This window comes from Lonchura striata, chromosome 6, assembly GCF_046129695.1.
Source record: "Lonchura striata isolate bLonStr1 chromosome 6, bLonStr1.mat, whole genome shotgun sequence".
Lineage (NCBI taxonomy): Eukaryota > Metazoa > Chordata > Aves > Passeriformes > Estrildidae > Lonchura > Lonchura striata.
The window spans coordinates 19,023,016-19,049,019 of NC_134608.1; the positions used below are offsets into that span (position 1 = coordinate 19,023,016).

Sequence of the window (26,004 nt, forward strand, 5' to 3'; positions counted from 1 at the left end):
ATATTTTTTGGATGAGTAACAAAGTGAAAGGGTTCATGGGGAATGGAAAAAAAATTATTGACTTAGCTTTTACTTAGAGGTAATTAATGGTGTTACAAAATTATATTCTTTTGAAACATTTATGATATTTCACATGGACAGTGAAATATCTTTCTGACTTTGAAAATAGTAGGTACCCTCTCTTTACACACTGACCGGGAAGTGTGGGAATTATGTTAAGCTTTGGAGTTGTTAACACTCAAGTTTTACACTCTGCAATAGTTTCAAAGAAACAAATAATTAAACTGAATTTCTAGAGAGAGGGTAGGGTTATATTAGAATTATGCATACTTTTTCATCCACGTAGATTTTTCTCACTCTATTTACACAGTTTCAAAATGGATGTGACAGGCAACAAACCAAAAGGGACAATGCAGTTAATATTTCTATACTGGTTAGGTTGTGAGAGGGTAGGCTGGAATAATTTATGGGCTGAGAGAGTGACAGAAGATGTAACTTGTATCACTTTATTCTCCTTTAAACTTATTTATGCATTAGATCTCAGCCTTGGAACAAAGACTAATTTGTTAGGTAAAATCTGTTCTGCAGACCTCTAGCTCAACACTACCATCAATAATTTTGTTTTTGTTGTTTGTTTTCTGATTTGAGCCTTTTTAGGCTGCTAACTCACTTGCCTCCTATGTTATTCATGCTCTTAATATGGCCTAGATATATAGAAGAAATGTGAGAACATAATGTTACTTACTGGAAAGAGCACTGATGTTCTTATTTATATCACTGCATGGGAAGAAAAACTTCAGTCAAAGTAATAAATACTTTACAGTATAACATCTCAGTGACCCCAAATTATGCACAACAATGTTTATGGGTGAACCTGTAAAGAAATTGTGGGGAGAAGGGGAAGATAGGTAGATGTAAATTTATAGTCTGCCAAAAAAAAATTACAGTATATAGAAATAATATACTGTGATATTTTATGGCAGATTATAAATTATAATAAATATTTTATGGCAGATTATAAATAATATTGAAATATGTGAATATTTAACTCTTCTTTTGTAACTACTCTGATTATAAAGACTATATAGTTGCACATTCTATGTCTGGGAATAGGTCAGTGATGAGTGATCTTAGAAAAAGATTAAATGTTTTTCTAAGTATTTTATCTGAAACAGCTGATCAGAAATGCTTTTGGATTTGGGTTCATTTGAGATGTGCTGATCTCATTGGCTTATAGGAAATATTTACTAAAGGAATCAGTTTCCTCTCTGTGGTGTGTGTTTCAAGCTTTATGAATTGAGTTGTTAAGGAACAGCAAATTGACTAGGGGGGAATGGGAAAAGCAGTTATAGGATTGATGTGCTGCAAATAATTGCACTTTGCTTGTTGCCTATTATGATACATAATTACATACATGAAAGAATGACAGCGTTTTATTTCCCATCCAATTTTTTAGCTTCTGCTAGGACATGAAATTCAATTGGTACTTTTTATGAGGCAATGGACAGGTTCTCTAAAGTGAACACTTAAGAATAGTTGTAGCCTGAACTCTGATCCAAGGCCTTGTAAAATAAATTTCAGTTTCTACATTAAGTGGATCTTGGATTAGGTTTAAAGGTACTGTAGGTTTGAAAAATGTCATACAAACTGTTTTTAAAAAGTCTTCATGAAGCTATAATTCATTTTCTTGGCTTCCAAGTTCTATTTCTGTCATGGAATTGTGTGCTGCTATATCCTGTGACTGCACAGCTTCTTGTCACAATCTCAGGGCCGTAAACAAGAGAACACAAGGGCTTGCCCTACACTGTCATCACAGTGCTTTGGGATAGTGACAGCTTAAATTTCATTATTATGGGATTCCTGGCATTTATTAGTGTAGCTTGTCTATACCACAGTATTATGGACTGCATCGAGCTTCAAATGAAGCAAGGAAGTTATTTTATCTGTCAAATTATTAACTTTATTTTAAAGATAATACATATCTTTTCAATTTGTTTATAGGATTTAATTCACTTTATAAAGGGAAGATATTAATCGAATGTTGTTAAAATCAAAATAGAAATTATTAATGTTTCATCTCTAATCAGATTCAGACTTTGATTCATATATTTAAACTTATTTCTATGTCATACCAATTATATGGATTTGAAATAGCACACCTATTATTTATTTTTCTTCATTTATGGTAATTTCTGAAAAAATAGTACTATATGTATTCCTTCCTCTGAATTTGTGTAAAAAATTACATTAAAAAAAAAGAGCAGATGGATTTTTTAGAATAGTGGTGATGAATATTATTGGCCTGCCTTCTCTCTTTTCCATGTATACTACTTCAGCAGAGTCCAGAGGAAGAACCTGGGGGAAACTCCAGTCTCATCCATGTTTGGTCCTGCTGCAGGGTCCACATCAGCCACTGTCCTATGGAAGGTCTCACACCTTCCCAGGGCCCCTTCCCTTCTCTGGATCCCAGGCAGGAGGCTGCCCTGGGAGGCCTCCAACTCCCCATCACCAGCTCTGTTCCTACTCCATCTCCATCTCTGGAATGAGGTGATACTCTTCTGGCTACTCTTTAATAGCTTTACCAGAAGTGAAACAGAATGGAAAGTACCTGAGATTTCTGAGCAAAGAGTGCTACTTAATTTAACAGAGTTCTATAAATATTTTATTAAATCTGGATTCTCTATTATGTTGGGAATCCTGGGAAGAAAGTTCCTACAGAAGTGAGGTTATTAGAAGCAAGAGCTACACCTGTCTAAACTGAAGACATACAAAGCATAAGATTTTTTTCTGCTGCTCTTATTTCTGACTAATAAAGAAATATGGACAGGTTTTAATTTCATTTTTATATGGCTGTATTTGGAGTGGGTTTGATTTCCATTGATCAGTTTTGAGACTGACTTATTATCCATAATTTTTCTATTTCACTTAGCTCTTCCAGGTCCTAGCAAATTAGGCAACAGAAATTTTAGTGCCAGGGGCTGCTTAGCAGAAGAAGAAGAGTTCTTGAATATTGAAACTCTGAATAAGTATGAGGAAGTAACTCACGACATCTGCACAAAAGCATTTGTTAGGAAAGTCTTTAGACAGCTAGAGGACCTATCTTACCTAACCGTAGGCATCAAAGAAAAAATGTGGATTTTGGATTCCTAACATCACATTAAAGTGGAGATGAGCTCTCACAGTCTGTCATCTTGCTGAGGGTCTGAATTGCCTTTTCGCAGTTACTGAAATCTCACAGAGGGAGCAAAAGGTGAATAGGCTTCTGACTAGACTCCTAAGATTTATAGGGATGAATTTTCATTTATATATGCTGCAAATTTGTGAATTAAGAATGCAGTCATCCTGGCAGAGGTGGATGTCGCTGAGCTGAAGCTGTCTCAGAGCAGGTCTGGCTTACTTGGGCATATTCTGACAGGTTTGGCTGTTTTTGACACATGTATATCACACATAGATCCAGGTTGTGAATCCAGAGGTATTTAATGCTGCCTATCATTAGAAAGCCAAAGCAAGGGAAAAGTCCAGGTTTGAAATAGTCTCCTTTTGTTAACATTACTCACTGCTTCCTACCCTGCTCAACAAGGAGGTTATTTTTTATTTCACTTTAATGATCCAAAATTTGAAAGCTTACAGGAGGTGGAGGCAAGGACAGGTAGCACAACAGGAATACAGGGAGATTATCTAAATAGCCAGGGATCAGGTTAGGAAAGCTAAAGCTCTGATAGAATTAAATCTGGTCTGGAACATCAAGGGCAATAAGAAAAGGTTTTATAGGTATGCTGGGGATAAAAGGAAGACTAGGGAGAATATAGGCCTTCTCAAAAGAAAATGGGAGAGTGGTTACCCAGAAGAGGGAGAAGGCTGAAGTGCTCAACAACTTTTTTTTCCCTCAGCCTTCACCAGCAAGTATTCCTGCCACACCCCCCCAATTTGCAGAAGGCAAAACCAAGGACTGGATCAATGAAGGACCATCTGTTGTAGGACAGGATCAGTTCTGAGACCATCCAAGGAACCTGGAGATGTAAAAGCCCTTGTGACTTGATAAGATGCATCTGAGGGTTCTAAGAGAACTGGCAGAGGAAGTGGCAAAGCCAGTATCTGCATAATTGAGAAGTCCTTGCAGTCTGGTGAAGTCTCCATTGACTAGAAAAGGGGAAGAATAACTCATACTTTTGAAAAAGAAAATAAGGAAGGCCTAAGAAATTACAGGCCAGTCAGTCTCACCTCAGTGCTTGACAAGACCATGGAGCAGATGCTACTTCAATCTATGTGTGTAGAAAATGAGGTGAATAGTGACAGCCAATATGGCTTCACCAGGGACCTTATCAGGCTTGACAGGTGGGCCTGTGAGAACCTCATAAAGTTCAACAAGGCCAAGTGGAAGATGCTGCAGCTTGGGTCAGGGCAATCCCAGGCACAAATACAGGCTAGTCAGAGAAAGATTGAGAACATCCCGAGGAGGGTTTGAGCGTGCTGGTGAATGACAACCTCACCTTGACCAGCAATGTGTGCTCACAGCTCGGAAAGCCAATTGTGTCCCTGGCTGCATCCAAAGCAGCATGTCCAGCACGGCAAGAGAGGGGATTCTGTGCCTCTGCTCTGCTCTGGTGAGACCCCACCTGCAGTGCTGCATCCAGCTCTGGTGCCTCATATGTGAGAAAGTCATGGATATGTTAAAGCAAATCCACAAGAGGGCTACGAAGGTGATCAGAGAGTTGGAGCACCTCTTATGAAGACAGGCTGAGAGAGCTGGGATTGTTCAGCCTGAAGAAAAGTCTCCAGGGAGACCTTACAGCAGCTTTTGAATTAAGGGGGTTGACAGGATAGCTGGAGAGGGACATCATATAGTGATTCGACAAGGGGGTACAGCTTCAAACTGAAAGGTTTAGATTAGATATTAGGAAGAAATTCTTAATTCTGAGGGTGGTGAGGCACAGGAATAGGTTTCTCAGAGAAGCTGTGGATGCCCCATCCTGGAAGCATTCAAGGCCAAGTTGGATAGGGCTCTGAGCAATCTGGTCTGGTGGAAATTGTGCTTGTTCATGGGAGAGGAGGTGGAACTAGATGATTTTTAAGGTTCCTTCCAACCCAAACCATATTATGATTCTCTGAAAAATGCATAAACATCTGATCTACTGTTTGCAGATACATAATTAATCTTTGTAAATTCAAACAAGTCTGGAAGTTGAAAGTTTGGAAAATCCACATTAAGCTCTTCCTCAGTCTGAGCAAAAGTCACCTTGCAACACCCGGGAAAAGTTATAAAAGGGCATGGCTCTAAATTGGCCATGTCTTTTATATATCCATTGGATCATATTTTATCTCTTTTTACATAGTAAATGTTTAGCAAAGGACCTGTGCATCAGGGACATCTGGACTGCATTTTTGTTTAGACAGTGGAAATATGAAAAAGCTGGTATAATTATCTACAGTTTATTTCTGGTGATACCTTGAAGAACTAAAAGGTTTACTTGCAGATCTGCATGAATGTTTACAATAAAAGCTCTCCCCCAAACACCAATCAACTAACCAACCAATCAAATTTTAAAAAATTGGCTCCATATATTGTCCTTGATTTAGAGCAGGTAGCAACTCCTTTTCTGAACACAAAGTCTAATATTTTTTGTTATACTTGTACACAGTTTGTTCAGTTTATTTAACTAAGAAGAAATTATTAGAAGGCAAACAGAGAATTCATTCAATTCAGAAGGCTTATACACGTATTACTGAACTACAGACTTACTGAAACATAAGTGCTATGAAGGCCCGTATTGTAAGCTGGAAGTAAATATTGCCAATAAACACTGGCTCCTGAATAATATACTTTCTTAAAGAAGTTCAAAGACATACTGTATTATAAACTGCAGTAATACCAATGTCACTTCAGTTATAAACATCTGTTCAGAACATTTCTTTAGTCAGCACAGCTTGTTTTAAAAGCAGAAATTGGAAGAAAACATCAAACTATAGCTGTTACATAAGTTGAAGGCTTTTCACACCTCTGTGAGGTACAAGTTTATGCAAGCTTTCACAAATAAATAAACTTTAAATGAAAGCCTGACACCGTTTTGTGTGCAGAAGCATTTCCAAAATTTACTCAGTGACAGGTATAAAGAAAATAATGTCCTTGGCTAAGAATTTGTCATTTAATTGTGTATATAAATAAAGTATTTCTTCAATCACTTCATGACTAAGATGTGATCTCTATTCAAAAATATTATCATGGGCAATATTTTCAGAAAGCTGTTGGTCAAAGTAATAAAATTTTTCAAAACATCCCTGGCAAAAAATCTTATGAATCCTATGGAATTTAAAGCTTTAGAGGAAACATGTAAGATTAATCACTATCTTACTTCAATTTCTCTGGCAGAACTACAGAATAATTTTCGAAGATCTTGCAAAAGAACTTCTGCAAGGACAAAGATGCATATAAGTCATAGCCTGAGCTTATTTGCAATAGGAATTAAAGGAATAATAGGTTTTTTATCTCTGTTAAATGACATTCACATTCCTGGTATAATTTTATGCCTTTTAGAGCAATGACAGACAGATTCAGAGGGTTGAGGAGCAGCATTAAGCAAAATTAAAATGTACATGTGTATGTCTATTATATTTACATTGATAATTCATTTTTTGTGTCATTCTGAAATATTGCCACCATAATACAGAAACATGTATTATGGATTCTTTTGGCTTCTTCATATGACTTCATATGACTTTCCTATGTTTTCCTTTATTTGGGTGATTGAATTCAGTAAGGTTTTCACATTTTATCTTTAAGTAATTTCAGACAAAAATTCTCAGCAGAGGTGTTTTCCCCTTCCCAGTGTGTTCATAAGCTTTGACTTGATCAACTAAAATTTAACTGAGAAGCTAAACTCCTTCCACTTAAATCTCTGAGCCATTTCCAAATAATTACCCACAACTTTTTATCCCGGTGTGATGCTTCTATGTGATGCTTCTACATGATTTTTAAATTCCTATTGCCAGACCTATGTCTCTCATGCAGATTTCTATCACCCATTTTCAACAAATCTTCTAGGAGCAGAAATGAAAGTTTCTACAGAGGCAAAAAGGATAATCCTCTAATATATTCTCTGAAAAACACACACTCAGAAAATCTCTCTCCAACTTGCAAAAAAAAAAAAAAGCATTAACTTTCATACAGGTTATTAAACACAGGTTATTAAGCAAAAACATGCATTATTTTCATGTTGATGGTTGTTCATAATGGAAATTAATTTTAACCAGGGCAGCCAATAAGTTAACTGCACAAGCAGAATTTATTTTGTTGTTCTAAAAATTCAAAACTATTTGTTTAAAGACTAGTTTAATCTTATACTTACCAATTATCAGCTTAGTTTTCAAATGTCATTTTTAATCAGAGCTAGACATTCCAATATTACTATCATAACTGATTATTTCATACATTGACTCAGAACATGAAGGGATTGTTTGATTGAAGACATGAACTAGAAGAAGTCACTGCTCATAACATTTTTCAGGGAGATGAAAAAAAAGAAAGAAAAAACCCAACCCAGCTCTTTATCTTATTGTATTCAATTAATAGTATTTTCTTCAAAACTTATATTTGTAGATTTTGGATTAAAAAATTAACATTGTTATTAATTTTTTTTTTTTTAAGCTCTGTAGTCCTATTCAGAATACTTGCTGAATCAAGATTACATCAACTTTCAGATACTTTTTCACTTGCGAATGATTTATTTTATGCAAACAAATGCTTGCATTTTCAATCATTACTTAATTGAACCATTTCACAGGTGTTATTAATCTCCTAACAAAAAAGAGATCTCATCAGTTGAAAAATTGTTATTCAGTACAATAAAAGTTATTTTTATAACACTGAAATTATTTGTTTACTGTATTTGTGCCTATCAAACAATTTACTTTTCTTCCCAGCAAATCTTACTTTCCTAGCAGGGCAAATTTCCCATCGTAAGTACTGACAGTGAAATATTTTTCCCAGAATTGGAATGATTACTGCTTTGGTACTAGAAGAACTTTACATAAAAGAGCAACACTGAGATACAACAAGTCACTTATAAAGTTTCTAAAATATTTTTCCTCTCATTTTTTCTGTCTTTTTTTATATCTCATATCAAAAATATATTCATGAGATATTAGTGGTATATCTTATTAGGTGAAGAAAAACAAAAAAGGGAAAACCATTTTCAAAACACTCTAAATATTTTAATAGATTTTTATAAAATAGGTACAGAATACCTGATGTTTTATTATTTCTTTGAGGAAAGTATTACCATAATTCATTTGTAGTAAGGAATTAATGTATCCCAAATATCCGTGGGTATATTGCTTATTCAATACTATAACATCACTGCAGTAGTGTGCACTAATATATAGTCCCTTGCTGTAAATATATATAAGTATATAAATATATATTTGCTTAGTTAAAAATAAATAAAAAAGCCAATGGTGTGTTCATTATGACCTTGCTGTTACTCACCATTCATCACATAGAGACAGAATGAAAAAAACAAATTCAGAAAATTTGTAGATTTCTAATTCTATCAAAGAAAGTATTTCCTGAGTTTTTCCTCCTCACTGAAGCTCAAGTTTACAAGCTGGACATTAGTTCTTTGTGTGTGAGATCTCCCTAAAAAGAAGAACTACAACTGGCTGCAGATCCAAAGTACCAAGCTTGGGTTTTTATAGTCCTTGAAATAATGAAAGCAAGTGAAGCTTTTACTATTGAAATGGTGCTGTAGCTATTTCTTTGTTAGCAACTGGTGCATATAAGATAGTAATTAAAGAAAAATTTTCATTTTTTAGGTACTCACCCTTGATTACTGCCGATTGAATTCTTGTGTAGACATATAATCAATCACTGGTGGGACTTTACTCTTCATGATATGCAAAAGAACATGGTTGATATTTCAGGATGATTACCAACTCCCAGAATTCTATTTTGGTATTCTATACAATAATTAATGAGAGCTACATGTGCAGACTTACTTATTTTATTGAAATTCAAATGACTGTGCAGTAAAATTTCTGAAATATATGGCATAAATTGTGGAGACCAACATGATTATAAATAAAATTATTCATATCTATGCAGTATTTATTTTACTTCCACATTTAGAAGTCTCCTGTCATGTTTTCTTTTTGAACTGATACCCTAAGGAGATATTCCTAGGGGAAAAATATAAAAAACATTATGAAAGCCAGTTCCCTTAATTATAGGCAAATCTTACTATAATGAAGATTTCTCTAACAAAATCATTGCTTTTAAACAAGATTCTCTCAGGCTTGAATATGATTCTGTGTGTCCCAGAAAGAATATATCTTTAAATTTGCTTTATTTCAGACTGGCCTTTTCTAAGGGCACTCTGAGGTCAGCTCAGGTCTCAACCCATTCATTGGAAAGACACTGGATTTTTCAAAAATCAGAGGTGAAGCACGGCTGTCTGAAGCATAGGTGCTCTGTGATAAACATCTCAACAACTTCCTTTGAGGCTTACCAGCACTGGAAAGAGTTCAAAATCAGATTTAAACACAAAAGTGATGCTTCAATTCAAGCAAGCATTTTGTAGTAACTGTTTTTTGAAATAAGGTGCAAGTATCCTAATTTGATTTGATTTTCTTCATTTTTGAAGCCTTTGATAAAGTATCAAACAGGGAGTTTAAGCCAGAACTCATAAATACTGACTGGCGCTCAAAGAAATCAAGGCAAGTAGTCACTTGCATTCTCTTGAAACTTCCAGGTTTTATGTGTATATGCTTTATTCATATCTATATCTGAATATTTTTTAACAACACCAAGTTCTATGAGCCTAAAAATAGCAAAATTCTCTTCATGCAGGTAGTTTGTGTTAGAGGTCTAATAAATAAAAGCCGAACAATGAATCAAAAACTGGTGGTCCAGAAAAGGAATAGTATCTGAGTTTGTGATTTTATGAAATAGTACTAACCAATCTTTACAAAAACTGGGGTACAGGAGGAGGTTGATTGATCACTCAAAAACATATGTTTTCCTGTGGAAAAACTAGCCTCTGTTCCTCTTTCTGCTCTTTGGTCCTTTTTCTGAATAAGAGGCGTGCTGGTTTATATTTATTCTATACTGATGAGAGCGAGTCTTTGCAATTCAAAGAATAGAGAAATGAGTCATTTATTCACTTATTTAAGTGAAGCATTTTGAATTTGAAATTAGTATGCTTTTAAAGTATATAAATAAAGAGTAGAGGGGGTGAATTCAAGAGGACTGATTCAAATAAAGTATAAATATAAGGTTCTAATTTGATGGCTTGAATGAATACTTTCTTGGCTAAGAGCCATTTGGAAAAAAAAAAAAAAATCAAAATTAAGCAGGGTAGACAGCATTTCAATTTCCACTCCAACATAGGAGTATTTTTGAAATAAATATATCTACCTGATTTTCTGGTGACTATTAATGACTCAAGTAGAAGATAAATCCAATGGCCTGTTGTCAAGAGGGCCACATGATTTGTTTTGAACAGGAAAGGAAGTCCACACTCTCTTTCAAATCCTAGAATATTTAGAGAAATTGGTAAGAGATTTGTGTATTTATCACACACAAACATACATGTATGCATACATTTATACATGTAAACACAGTACCTTTTTTCTTCCAGTGAGTGGATCTAATATTTAGGTGTGATAAATACACACAGAAAAAGTTCTATCATTGACATTTACTGCAGAGTCAAATATTCAGAGCATGACACTTGCCCTTATATTATGATGATGTATTAATATAACATGCCCCATGACTTACTGGTGGTTTCCTGCTAGTGATAATGTTTTTACAAAGGGATTTACTATAGATGCCAAATAGCATACCTAAAAAAAATATTTGGTACAATTTTGAATAATTTTTCAGTATGGAAACGCTATTATGGGAAATTTCTCTTGGGACTGGAAACTTTAGGACAAGTCATGCATAAATTTAAGCAGCTTATGGGTACCATAAGGAATTTCTGGGTCTCAGAATAAGGAATTTCTAGGTTTTAGGACACAGTGCAATAGTAATGGCAAATTACAACATTTCCTGACCCGAGTCAATTGCACCATGTAATGAATGAGAGAGAAGCACTGCCTATTTCTTCCTCACATAAATCTTATCTTTTTTATTAGGGAGAGAAATACACAGTGACAAGGAGGGGAGTAATTGCATCTATCAGGGGTCTGGAATGTAATTTAGAATTAAGAAATATTTGTTGATAGATAGAAGTAGTGACTATTTCATATAAGCTATTTTGCCAAACACTTTTCTTCCCATAGTTTATTGTACCTGATGCATCACTGTATTTATTTAACCAGTGAGTAAATCTTCACATCTGATTTTAAACTGGTGAGTGAGTTGCTGGTTAAATCAGTACTTATCTGGGTAGAGAATTTAGGCCTTCTAATTAGTCACCTTGGTTGAAATGTCTGTGGATTAGGAAGGGCACAAGGAGTAGTTATGGCTATGTAAACATCTGTGAAAATATTGCAAGAATATTCTGGTGTCACGATTTATTGATTTTTTTAAAGTGCGTTATATTACAAACCGTATAAAAATCTTTATATAACATCCAATAATGCAGCTTCAATGCTTCCCCTCTGAGTTTTCTCTCATTCTAACCATCACTATCTGTAGACCAGGAGATGTGAGAAAGCCGTACTTTGACATTATATCTTTATCCACAAGGGTAAAAATCTTGTAGGGATTGCTGTGTGAGGAGGACACTCCACTTCGGAGCTACAACAGGGTTCATCTCAGTACAGCTGAGCAGTACATGGGTACAGCTCTGGCTTGTGGCCATTCTCTGAGGTCAAATGGCAAACAGTGAGAAAAAAGACCAGAAAAAATATGCTGAGGTCACATGAGCCAGTTTGCCCAGTGACAGTCTAGCCTCTTTCAGATCAAATTTTATTCCTCTTTCAATTAAAAAAACCCTTTTTATTTGGTAAGAAAAGGAGGAAGGAACAGTTACATCCTAGTTTAGGTCTTGTAACTATTTCTGGGAATTTTGATGCATTTTTCAAGACTATACTGCATTCATTACAGTGAAGTAAGCAACACTTAAAAGTATAAAAATAAAGATGTTAGGTATTTAAGCATATAAATATACGGTGAAGTACTTTTTAACTTTGATTATTGTGGTAGTCTGTTATGTTACAGTTTGTCCTTCTGTAGCATGTTTTAATATTCCTTGTTATAAGTTTGTAGTGGTGCAGTCTCTGTACCCCATTTGGCTTCCCTAATGGTTCCGTCCTGAGTTGCTTCCCACAGTTTTCCCCACCAAAATGTGTGTCAATGCACGTGTCAGTGTACCTGTACGCCTCCCTTGTTCCCTTGTCTCGCCCCTGTCTGTCACAGATCGCAGACTCCTTTGGTTCTGGAGTGTTCCCTGTCCCTCATCCCTTCCTCGAAGCAGAATTGGGCTGTGGGGTTTGCTCCCTGCCCGTGTTGGCTTCTCTCGGGGAGCCCTTGCCCTGCACCTCCCCTAATGCCTCCTATCGCCCAAAGGCTGTGTCCTCCCCGTGTTCCCCCACCCTTAGAAGTAGCCCCTCCAGGTTCAGCTGTGTCACCTGCTCCGCCCCCTTTGGGATTCAATCTTTGGAGACTCAGCCAGGTGTCCTTCCGTCACTGCTGTGCCTCAGTTTCCCCGTGCTCTGCCCGCTGCGCTCCCCACCCGCAGCGCTCCCCGCCCCGCCCCGGGCCCGGCTCAGCCTCGGGGCGGCCGCTCGGGGCGGCCCCGGGCCGAGCGGGACAGCCAGGGAGCCTCCGGGCCCTGCTGCTCACAGCCAGGCACAGAATATTTCATGAAAATTTTAGAGATGATGTCACCGTTGTCAGGAAAAGCAAAATTCAGACAAGTCATGAATGGGGCTTTCGTGGATTAGTGTTGTTACTGTCAGGAAACAAAGACACTAAAATAGTTTTAAGCCACTAGTTCAACAGTCTATATTTTATTGTATGTTAAAATTGGTGTGGGAACATTGGAACTAGGTTGTTCTTTAAGCCTTGTCCCAGGTGAGAGGGTAACACCTCAGGTTAGAGATAGGCAGGAGCCAAAATGAAGGCAGAAATTGCAGAAAAGTCAGGAGTTGGCTTTATGCATTACCCATGGGGAACAGATGATACAGTCATTGCTAATCCATGAAGATATTTTTGCCAGTTACCTAAAATATTAATCTCTCCTGAGTAAGATGGTTCCTGTGTGATATGAATCTCTAGCTACCCTTCACAGAGTGTCAGTGTCTGAAGAGGTGCCAGGTTAATGAAGAATGCCAAATGTCATCTCTCAGAGAAAATTTAGATGTAGGATTCCTTTGTACATAAGGCTAGAAAAGCAGTCTCTGATGACTATATCTAGAATTAGGGACTTTTATAATATTTTTTTATTAAGAAATCTGATGGGAGCTCTTTATTTGCTTCCCCTCCGAGCCACCCAGCTGTTCCTTCTATTTGTGGTCTTAGAGCTAATTACATAATGTCCCTAATTTATACTCACTGGTAAATCAGATCAGAGCATTACCTGGAGGGCAAGCTCTAATTAGAGGAATTTCAGAACAAATTGTCTAAAGAGCTTGTTTAGTGTGATTAAATGCAAGTGATGGGACTGTCTCTCCCTCTCACCACTTCTTTTTTAAAAACATGAATATTTACTTTGCCCGAAACCTTGCAGATTAAAAAAGGAATCCCAGCAATGACAGTTTTAATTAAAGGTGTATAAAAAAAAATGGCAGTGCTACCCAAGAGAGCAAACTGAATATATTCAGATAAATGCTGGGTTCTCTTACAACAGTTTTACTATCTTAGAAATAACAGAGTGGACAGTAACTGCCCTATGTCATGGATGAATGGAAGAAAGATAAATGTGAATCCCCAGATTATATTGTGTCCGCAACATGTTGCCTAGGAACACAGGAAAAAAAAAAGAAATGTATGCAGTCATTTGTCCTATATAGCCTTGGAAAAGATATGGTTTCATCTTTAAAATGACACATATTGGTCAAGATGTGTTATCAAAGGCTTTGCTGAGCAGTGGAAAGGACTAGGTAGAAATGATCCTCTGTACTTTGCCTGGAGAAGAATTAAAGCTCAGCAGTTTATATCACCAGTAGTTAAATATCCTGAAAGTAGAAGGATCCTTATCTTTTGCAAACTGTCTCAAGCAGCTGTCTGGAGTTTATTAGTAGAGCAGTGGGCAGCAAAGAAAACTGTGTAGTCAAACTAAAGAAGAGATGTGACTTTTATGTTTTGCAGGTGATGCAAATTCTGGTGGGAACACTGGAATCACATTAATTCATTAAGATCCACCAATAGAGGAAAGAGAAGTGAATGGATTTAGGAAATTAACACTGACATTTTTATACTTTATCTTGTATTGTGCTTATGGGAGTGTAAATTATCTGTTTCACAAGAGGATGAAAAGGCTAATATATCACCATGCTCTGGCGTATTCCTGATACCTTTGAATTCCTACTGTACTGTGCAGTTGGCTGGAATTCTGTAATTAAATTTCTTGTCCTGGGTAGACCTTGAATAGCTTGACTCCATTATTCCACAGTAACTAAGGTAATGTCAGCCCCTTCTTCCTGAAATGACATCCCTCTTATGTGCAAGGACATCAGGTAAACTTTTTCCTGAAGAAGATACCATGAACTCATTTTTCAGCAACCTTCTTGTATAAAAATAGCAAGAACTTGGAATAAGTGATACAAAGGTTGTTTTAATATGTACCCACTTCTTGGGCACATTAGGATAATGTAGCAATTATCAGCTGAAATAATAGCTTCTCTTCCCTGCCTGTTGATTAGAAACCAAAAAAAATAAGCAGCATATGAAGCCTGCCAAATGAGTCTTGAAACACTTTGATTTGCTCTCCAACTGATCTTTACAGCATATTTAGGAACAAGTACTTTTCTTGTCTCACTAGATAAACAACTCCTGAGAAAATATTAACCAGCTGAAAGTGGTATCCCTTAGGGAAAATCCCTTATTACAGAGCAGCAAAAGCTGCTAGAAGTAGGTGACTGCCAAGACTCTGTAATAAAAGCAGTAGTTTATAACACAGGCAAAGTGAAATGAAGGAAAACAAAATCCTCATGGGCTACAAGTTAGTATGTGGTGCCAATCTCCCAGAAGGCTTAAAAAAATTATCAGAACGACAAAAATACTTAAAACTTTTTTTTCATAAGAAAAACACTATGGTTTTCCTTTTATAAGATAGGCTAAGTCTCCAGATCTAAACATTGCTATTCATATCCTGATATTATTTTGACAAGTGAAGTTTACAATCAAGAACTCCTATGAATGCACATAAGAACTAATTTCCTCAAAAATTATCTTTAACTTTGAAAGAGATAAAATATTATAATGCACAATCTGCAATTATCTTGAATAATAAGTATGCTTGAAACCCTGTATCCAGCTCTGTTTAGTGGGTTAGAATAGAAATGCATCATTTATATCAGTTTTAGGATGCACAGATCCATCTCCTGCAGGGATGAATATATAGAAACTATCTTATATGTGTATTGTACTACAAGAAATATTTGCCTCTTATATATTTTCTTTTCTTATTTTCCTTCATATTGTGCTCCCTTTATGACTGGCCAGCTCTACAGTTTCTAAAAATGGTTTGTACGAGTGTCTGAGAAGTTTTGACCTACTTTGACACAGAGAATTATGATTATACCATGGGAGAGCTTGGAGAGAGTGAATGATAAGAAGAAGAAATCTCTCCTCAAATTTTATGTTTTTTTTTTTTGTTTGTTTGTTTTTAAATTGTTTTTAGAGTTTAATACAGGAGTGTCCAGCATATGATGAATATATCCTGCTATCAGAGCACCATGTTCTAACTACTGAGTGTTTGTCCACCCTTTCTGAAATACCTGATCAGAAAGAACGATTTAAAATTTGGAGTGCTATGAAAATAAAAATAATTTTTATTGTTGGATAACCCATTAAACTTTCTTCAATTATTTGGCTATTGGAAGCAATGTGAAGAAAGGTGGTACTACAATGTCACATTGTAGGATACTGGTGTGGTGGGGGACAAGTTGACAGCTGTCTGTGGGAAAAGTTTCATCTCTTAGTTATGTCTTTCAGAAGCAGTGGTGGTGCTTCCAGCAACGCTGTGCTAGAGAAAGGCAGGACCATGATGGAGTTTGTCCCCAGAGGCAATGTGACTTGAAGGCACCACCTGAGCCTTGCAGCATAACCCATGGCTGAAGGGTGAGGGAAACTCAGCCATTTCCTGCTTAGCAGAGATGGATCTACTTTTGTACATGCCAGGTAAAAACTGCTATTGTCTGTACACCACTGCTTGTATCTGCTGCCAGTGTTTTGGTAGCTGCCTTTAGGACTACACTTGTGAGGCTCAGTCAGAGAGACAGGTCCTGTGTGTTTTGATTTAGATAAATGCATTCTACACATGTGTTTGATGTTCAAGGCCAGAAGAAGGGAGGGTTGAGGCTCACTCAGGTTCAAAAATCACACAGGCAATTAACACAGAGGTAAGCAGTTTGAGGAAGAGTGGCTGCTGCTATTTTAAAGTGAACGTGAAAAGCTGCCAAGAATATCTAGTATGAATGCTCTATCCTTACTTTCTCTGAGTAATCACATAGTTATCTGTATGAACACACAAGTGTGTTCCCCTTGGCTTGAGTGTAACAAGGACTAAAGATCCTACCATATGGTTATCTTTAAATTTAGAGGTAATAAAATAGATTGGGAGAGCTTGGATGATTTCCAAAGTCTGCCGAGGTTTGCATTTCATTCTTCTGGTGTGATCTGCAATAAATCCTTTTTTTCTTCCCCCAGATATGATAATATTACCTTTCTCTTCAACATTTATTTCTCTAATCTGTGTAAATTTCTAGTAAGGGAATTCTTGTTTATTGGTGCTCATGGAGAATTTGGGCTGTGAGGCCCAAATCTTGGTTCATGCTCCAGGCAGTACTTTCATATAGGTAATAATAATATTGATATACTTTTGATAAGTGCAAATAAAGAAACTCCTTGGAGAGAAATAGAGGATAGAATTATAATGAATGAAGATTTAAGACTGACATCATACAGGAAGGTTTTACAGGAATTTTAAAGTGATATTTTAAAGTAGTGATTTCAAAGATATAAATAGCAGTTATGCTGCAGATGTCATTTCCTTTATGTGGTAATCAGCTATTATTAGATATTTTTGCCTTTGAAAGGTGCCTAACTAAAACAAATATATAAGGAACATTGCTATTCAATGGAATGCAACACAAAAAAAAATTCTAAAATTACTTAAGATTCCTAATTCATAATCATTGACAGTAATTATTTGTGATGTTGATAGTCGGTCTAAATGCCAACAATTGCCAAACAAATGACAGTTTGAAAGCAGAGATCTCACACACTAGTCAAAATCAGGTCAAACCTATTTTTTTGGAATGCTTTATCCATTAGCCAATTCAGTACACACAGTCAACAGCTAAAGTTTGGCTTCATACACCAGAGATTCTGAGCGAGGGAGAGTGGCAGGAAGAAATTTTTAAGAGGTTCACATTCTTTCTGCCAACTACTCTATTAGGATGAGTGAAGTTTAAATTGCTTGATTGAAAACTTATTTTATTTGCTCAGCCTCGAAGTTAAAGCTGTCCTCTCCCTTGACTTCTGTGCTCATGAAATGGACAGAGTTGATAGCCCATAAAATAGACTAACTTTTCACTAGCATGCTATTAATATTTTGTCATCTGAAAAGATCAAGAAAACTAGAACTATATCAGTTTATTTCTCCTTGGAAAAACGTGTTAAAAAAACTTTAAGTCTGAAAGGAAGTGGTAACATTTGTTTGGTTTATGAATTGCTTTATTTTTTAATTCAAAATGAAAAAAATGCTGTCTTTTCAAAGGGGAAATACTACCAATTTGGTAAATCTTTTTGATTTACCAAACTTTTCAAAACCAGCTGAGAAGTTTGCCTGCAGGACCTGTAAATTTTCAGAGATACCCCAATATTTAAAGGCTCTCTAATCATCAAGTTTATTGTAAATATTTCTTACTAAATTATGTATTGTATTGAATAGAAATTTAATATTCTATCACCTTATAGTATACATAATATACAATTTAATCCATATTTTCACTCTACCTTAAACTTTTGTTGAGTATTCTAATAAATGATTGTATCTGAATGAGTTGGATCTTTATTGTGGATGGTGGTTCAGAGCTTTAAATCTGTTGTTGCAAACAATTTATTGTTCTTTTTCTTTTTTGTTTCTCTATCATGTCCCAAAGATTTTTAGTGGCTATTGGAAAGAATATGTATTTTAGAGTGTCAAATCTGGCAAACTAGGAGCCGGATACCAACAATTCCTAAGTTAAATCCCTGGCAGTACTCTGGAAAAAAGTTTTGAGGGAGTATCAGTTTTCCAAATAGCAATTTCAGAATATCTTTAATATGCCTGTTGGAAAAATTAAATCTGATTTTCTTAAAAGTAGCAGTCTGTCAAGCACTAAACACAGCTAATGATCTTACTGTTTTAGAAGGTAGAACTAGCATTATTGTGCAGACTCAGCTTTTGTCTTTTGCATATAATAACAAAGAATCTTTACATGTTGCTTGGTTTGAAGAAAGTTATTTGGTGATATTCCCATCTGCTTTCAGAGAGGTGGCATAATGGAGCTCCTGGCCCAATGACTACCACAGGGTGCTGAACCACAGAATGATTTGGGCTGGTAGGGCCCTCCAGAGATCTCTCTAGTCCATATGCTATTGAGGGGAGTAAGACTAACTTAGAAGTTAGACCTGAATCTTCTGGGTCTTACCGAGTTTTGAATATATTCAGGGTTGAAGAGACTACAGCATTCTGGACATGCTTATTGTGATTTTTTTTTTTTTCCTCACTTGTACCTTTTCAGAATTTCCTTTGTTTCAATACACAGCTTGCAGAAAGAAATGCCTGTCAGCCTCTCCTACGATCCCCCTCTATGTAGTTGAATATTCCAATGACATCCCCCTTAATGAAGCAAGCTTCACTCATTCACACTCTCCTTATGGATCATAGAGCCACATCCCTGCTGGGCTGGAGCCACTGGGTCAATATGTATTACATATTGGGGAACCCAAACCCGTGGCTTTATGCAGGACACTGCTGAGGGTTCTTATTTGTCCTTTTCTCTGTGTGGCACTGCATCTACCCCTGCTCAGACATGACCATGACTTAACCAGAAGCCTCTGAGCAAAATCTACCCTGCTTCACATTTTGCCTGCTGCCTCTGCAGGTTCTTCAAGTGGTCCTTTATAAATAAAAGTTATTTATTCTCCTTCAGCTTCTACCATGTCTGAGACCTCAAAATCTTTCTCAGAGCCCACATTGCTGCAGCACAAGGGGTGATCACTGCAGGCTGTTCCCAGGATTGTGCTCCTTAGCACATCTTCATCTGTTTCCTTGGGCAGGCACCCTGCATCCTGCACCACTGGACTCAGTGGACAACCTCACCTTATCATCTGTATTGTTCCCCATGAGGTTGTGAGATAAAGTCAAATAAAATCTATTCTTTACTTTTAGATTCTCCTGCACCCAGGAAAAAATAATGAAATTGGTAATTATCTAGTTGAATTTTTTATATGTCTGACTGAATTGTGTCTCACATTGAAGGAATAACAAATGTTCCCAATGAATTCAGTCGAGTGGGACTTATCCCTGTTATTTATGAAGACTCCCTTTGCTGGTGAGTATCTGGGACCTGAAATACTTGGTAGCTTCTGACAGACAAAGCAGAAGTTCATCCTTATTCAAATTTTTATGAAATAAATATAACAAAACCAGATCAAACATCAAACTCCCTCCCACCCCCACCCCAAGGAAATGCACTTTTAGCAACTGAATAACAATCAGAATACATATAAGACTTATTCTGCTAAATATAAATGGTAAATTTATTAGATTGACTATTGAACATAACTTTAATAAAATTGATTACTAAAGAAATTTCCATTTCACTATCATTTAATATTCATAGCTCTTACATACTTCTTTTAATTGTTCTGGAATATAATGAACCAAGTTAAATTAAGTTGTTCTGTAATCAATAATATGTTACTCTGCCACACGAAGGTCAAGAACTGTTCATGAAATAGGGAGCACAAAATGATTGTAAATACATTTGGAAGAGACAAGACAAAAGATACTTCGCAAAACACAGGAAAGACTACTTGAAGTCTTTTCTTAATACCTTTCTTTTATAGAACATAAAGGATTTTGGTAATACATTCATTTGAAAATAAAAGACAAAATAGCATAAATCACACTATAGCTGTTCACTTATGTTCATGGGAAAATTTGTACAAATGTGCCTTAGTATGATTCAAATAAAGATTAGATTCACATTAGTAAGAATGTAAAAGAAGGTAGATATCTGAAGTTTTTCTAGCTCAGAAGGTGTCTACAAAGGCTATTTATTAATTGATTTGGTAATTAACCAAGCTTACCGAAGATCAGAAATCACAGCTTTGTGATGAATTTCCTAAACTATTCGTCCTTGTCTACTGTATCCTTCTTTAAATATCACCCCTGCTTGAACAAATGGTGCTGCACTGATCTTTTCAAATGACAAATGACGTTTAATGACAAAACTTTGTGAGACATTTTTGTCACTGACCTAAATAAACATAGACTATGATGTCTGTGGATGCTCCCCTTTTAGAAAACAAAGTTAAGAGATGAGGTTGTGGGTTTATCTAGTGGTATACATATATCAGCTATTTCTTCCTTCAGTCATAGCAGTCATCTGTGGTAGCTTCAGTCAGTTTAAAAGCCAAAATTTCCTTTCTATGGAAAACATGCAGGAACAGAAGTGATTTCAGAGCTGATCTCATCCCAGGATCAGGCTGGGACATGATTAGGGAATGATTTAGGACTCAAACCCTGCAGGTGAGGTACACTCCTGGGTCCTGTAGATAAACACTGTTTTGCCTAAAGCTGTATAAGGCAAATGTTTGTCTGAGATTAAAATAATAGACCTGCAGTTTTAATGTTTTCAGCTGAGTCTATTAAAATTGCAAAAGTACCTTGTTCCCTTTTATACATATTTTTTTATCATCAGTATAATCTGGCTTGCTAGAACCTGGCCTTGCAGACCACTATGTTCATGCATGACCAGGTTACAGCTAATCTTTAAAGAATTTAACAGTCATATTTTCTATGCCAGTGTCTGCACCAAATTGAAATATATTAATAATTTACAATTACAGTTCAGACTGTTGTTGTAAAACCCTCAGAAAACAACCAGAAAAACAAGCATAACAAAACCCCTACAGATTATAATATCAGGAAAGTATTTTATGTCTTGTATAAATACAGTGTAACTCAAAGAGCAAAAAAAATACATTTTTTTAAAATAAATGGTAGCTGATAAAGCAATGTACCTACCAAGTCACTGAGTATCCATCCAATTTCCACGTTTCCTCCTGATGTCTTGCAGCCTGTGGGACAAGAGGTGTTTGAATGACAAATGCTTCATAACTGGATGCTATTTTCTGGGAGACCTTGGTAAACTGAATCCTGTTTCAAAAAGCAAAATTCCAGTTAACCTGTATCTTGAACATTCTAGTTTTGGCAAGTGTGTATGTGTTTCTGTTTTCAGCAATACTGTGACATATTTAGAATGTTTTAATGTGTGATTTTGATACAGTCAGTTTCTTAAAAATCTGTTTGAAACCAGTGAACCTTTGAGGGATGTTAATTAATAGAAATTAATACATTGATAAGGAAAAAGGATTTAATTCTACCAGGATTTAATTCTACCAAATACTTGATCAGATTAGTCAATGCAAGGAATCTGGATCTGACCAAAGAATTTTCATTTTTATTTATGGTTGTGTTTTTTTTAAGCTTTCTATTCTGTTCTATTTCTATTTCTATTTCACTGTCTAAATCAGCTTTTGCCAGCTATTTTCCATGATAGCTTAAGTGCCAACAATGGAACAAAGAAAACAGTCCAAGATGATATGAATTTCTTAAGATAAATGGTTTGCTTAAGAGTAATATTAATTAGGTGCATCTCTACAGAAGATATTGATTTTATTAAAAATAAACATTATTGGAACAGTTTTAACTTTTATTGTCATCATAAAAAAAGTTCTCTCATGAAAACTGTTTGGAACTTCAAGCTTGACTGAACTTGAAAAATGAAGAGCAAATTTTTGCCAGATTTCATCTGAATCCTTCTCTGGCATATAAAACTTGGATGAGGTTTTGATACTTCTGGAGCAGATTGAGAAAATAGGTCCAAGCTTCAGATGTGTGAGAAAACCCTCTTGTGTTCTTTTTCAAGGATGTTCTTTCCTAATCTTTCACTGACTTTATATGACCTTCAACAACACAAATCACTTCAAAATCTTGTATCCTGAATTTTTCCTAAATATAGGAATTATGTACTACATTAGCAGGGATGTTATGGCTTTAATTTATTTATTTTATTTTTGGAAGCTTATTTTTAAAACAAAGTAGTAAATGACCGTTAGAACTTTACAACTGTGACAATTTCACCATGAGAAATTGAGGTAGAACTGTATCTCTTCAGATATTCTTTCCCATTTTAAAGTCAGTTTACATGAACCAAGCTTATGCCCCCTTAATATTCTTCATATAAACCCACCACAATTCTCTAAGTGCTCATTTTGCTCACAAACCTATTCAGTTTGTGTGAATAGGTTTAGCTGGCTGGACTGTTTGTGGAAACTGCATTTAACATTCATGCAAGATGAGCACTCACTTCTGGCACTGTTATCACAGACAGCCAATCAGAGATTGGTAGCAATTTTGTGCAAATTAATTGACCAGTCACATCTAACAGTTTAAATAGCAAATACAACATGGGACAGATTTTGACATGTTTGAATAGTTCTTTTGTTCATTACACTTAGGCTCCCACAGAAAGCCAGTACTCAGGGTGAGCAAGACTACTGACTGATGGCTAATCTGCATTTGTTATAAAACGAGAATTTCATCACCAAGGTGTAAAAATTAAGGAATAATAATTAATTGGATAATTTAAAGTAGATATCTAATAAAAACATTAGTAATGGTAAGAAGTCTCTCATGAGCAGGAAAAATTAGATCATTGCAGAATGATTCACTGTGGATCATTCACACAGCTGTAGAAATTATTCAGACTGACAGATTGATGTGTAGAACATGCCCATAAAGACAGGATATTTCCCACTCTTTGTTATCATTTCTTTGCTACACATTCTGCAGCTTTGACTGTGATTCTACAAGTTCATGCAAAGCAAGGAAAGCTACCAAACAGGATGGTCTCTGATTTTACTACCAGCACAAAATTAAAGGATAGAACCCAACAGGAGCAATTGGATGAAGAAAGAAATGGAAATTACATTCTTAATTAACAATGGAGTTATCAACTAAAATGCATATTATGCCGCTTTGGGCTTAAATTTATAAGAGAGGTGCAGAAAAAGGTTGGAGTTAGCTGACTGATTTTGAATTTAGTCAAGTAGAATTCTTTTTAGTAATAAACAAACTAGCAGTCATAGGAAAAGAGTAACTTTTTTTTTTTCTTTGCAATCCAAAGCAAACTTCCAGTTGTTAAATTATTGTGATGAAATACATTGTGAAACTTCACTGACAAGGGCATAATTTTCTGAAATAATATGTTTTTAAACTGATATCTTCCTGTTTCTTCAAGTAACAATAATATTTATGTAGTTTTGAATAGATTTTTCCTGTTGAAGTTACAATAATATTGAACTTGATCAAGTTTAACCTGATGAATTTATGAATTCATGCTTTTAATTTCTATCATGAAGAACTTTAGCTAAAGGTAGCTTATATATTGGCAATTTAACAGCTTAGTAACTGTAAAAAATTTACAATAAATGGAACTTAGTCTTCGAAAAGATAGAAAATAAGTCTGTCATCTTATTTGAATATGGAGCTGCTATTTTAAATACCACAGCTGGTACACTTTGATTAAACAATGCCTATTAAATGGATTACTTTAAATGGAAATTTTGTAGTGCTTGAATTTGGATAGGAGAAACTAAATTTGTAGACACATCTGCACTATTTCAGCTGCACAGTGCAATGAAGTTTTCATCAAAGAAATGTCATAAAATGTTTGACCCTTTGGATTTTATTTGTACTAGTCTGAAGCCATCCCAGAAAGATTATCTATTAAACATTAAATAAGAAAATATTTTGCCTTTATTTTTTATTTGCTATTGGTGTTCTATTTACCTTTTACTGAAATATTAAAAAAAAAAAAAAGAAAAATGTCTAGTCTCATTCATCAAAAATCTCTTATGGTATGTTCTGAACCCTGCTCTAGCCTTTGGGATTGATTATTGACTAGGATGATTCTGCTTATATAGACCTCCTAAAAAGTGTTCTTTTACAGTTAAAAATGCAAGAATGAACCCTACATAAAGTATCTTGTTGTTTCTTACCACCAATCTAAGAATCTTTGGGCCTTGAAGTATAGTTTGTTTAGCAGATAATCAAAAGCATAAATGTCAGATGATACTTTTCTCTGAGAAATATAGGAGGCCAGCAACACTTCATATACAATTTAAGTGCTCAGCTCTAACAGTTATTTACAAATCTTGTTTAATTGTTCAGGAGTCTTGAGATGCATAGATATTTTGTTCATAAAGTTGCCATCCCTGCACAGTCAAATCCAGCAAGCATTTACACATATGGTAAGTTCATTCAAAAATTGCTGTCTATAAGCAGGCCAAGATCTCTTTGATAATGCAATTGCAACAGCAGAGGTTATATGGGAAGTACAAAACTTGGGTTGCCTTCTCACAATTAAAAAGCTGAACATGTTTTCCACTTCAGTCACTGCATTTTCTTCCAGAGCAGTTTTCAAAAGTGTTTTCTGAACACGCTTCCCAATTCCCTTGTCAAGCTAGCTCATTTCATGGCAAGGAATACAGCATGCACAGGGCCAGAAGAAAAAAAAAGAAAAGAAGGGAAAAAATTACCTTGACTTTATATTAGAATGAAAAGGGACTGCTTCTTGATTTTTCAGTACAATGATATCCATAAACATGACTTTGCATCAGAATGAGAATCCAGAGTAATTTTCTCTATGGATTCTTTCAAGAATATAATTTGAATTCCCTGGAAAATTCAGTGGTAAATGAGGTTAAAACTTTGAAGTCTTTTGGAAAATGAATACTTAGTCCTGAGAAAAAGAGGAATTCACTTCCCTTGCAGTGCTTAGGAAAGCAGCACACACACTGAATAATGTAACAGGCGGAGTGGGTGGGTGTGCATGTGCAGGCAGAACATCTCACTGCCACTGTTGCTTCACAATGAAAATTCATTCCCAGACATGTCTTTTCCACACAATCATTTTAACACATTCTTCCTAACCTGAACATGTTGGGCACAAAGGAGCTTCATGCATCATGCTGTTTATCCTTGACCTTTCCTGTTGAGTTCAGGGAGGTACACATCTTCTATTTTATCTTGGAAAATTCTAATTAAAAGAGAAGGGAGAGATTTAAACGTGTGAAATTTTAATAGACTTCCCCAGTGTAGCAATTGTACATTATGTCATCTTGGATAAATTTTGACTGAATTAGCTTTTGCAGAATGCCCACCAGACCTGCTTTCACAGGCTGTTTTGCCATCTGCACTATTAAAACATCCCCATTAGCTATGCCTAGGGTTTAATCTTTTGCAACTGATTACAAATTGTCCATAATTCACAGCCCAAAATAGAATCACAGGAATTAATTTTTAAACGTTAGACTTGCAAATTCATTATACCAGAAACAAAAGGATATATCTAGTTATATTATTTTTAACCTGGAAAGGATGAAGATTATGTTTGTCACAGATGTTGATAATAAAGATCAGATACTAATAAAGTATTAGTCAAAGTCCAATTATCAGACCTATGGATGTTAGGGAAGTTTTAGTATGTTAATATTGCAAGTCTGACAGAAGTTCTAGTATTTCTCTTGAAGTCTGGTTGGAAGAATCCCACTGT

At 35.6% G+C, this 26,004-nt stretch overlaps 1 protein-coding gene and 1 long non-coding RNA gene across 3 annotated transcripts in view; one reads left to right on the forward strand and one right to left on the reverse strand.

The window, feature by feature from the left end:
• FLRT2 (fibronectin leucine rich transmembrane protein 2) overlaps nt 1–21,432 on the reverse strand; it is a 160,788-nt gene extending 139,356 nt beyond the window's left edge. Inside the window, exon 1 of the mRNA XM_077784006.1 lies at nt 21,411–21,432. The gene's annotated coding sequence lies outside the window, so the exon portion shown is untranslated. The remainder of the gene's footprint in view (nt 1–21,410) is intronic.
• LOC110477271 (uncharacterized) overlaps nt 16,205–26,004 on the forward strand; it is a 62,053-nt gene continuing 52,253 nt past the window's right edge. For both annotated transcript variants that reach the window (XR_013340149.1, XR_002466564.2), the window contains exon 1: nt 16,205–16,288. This is a non-coding gene — a long non-coding RNA (uncharacterized LOC110477271). The remainder of the gene's footprint in view (nt 16,289–26,004) is intronic.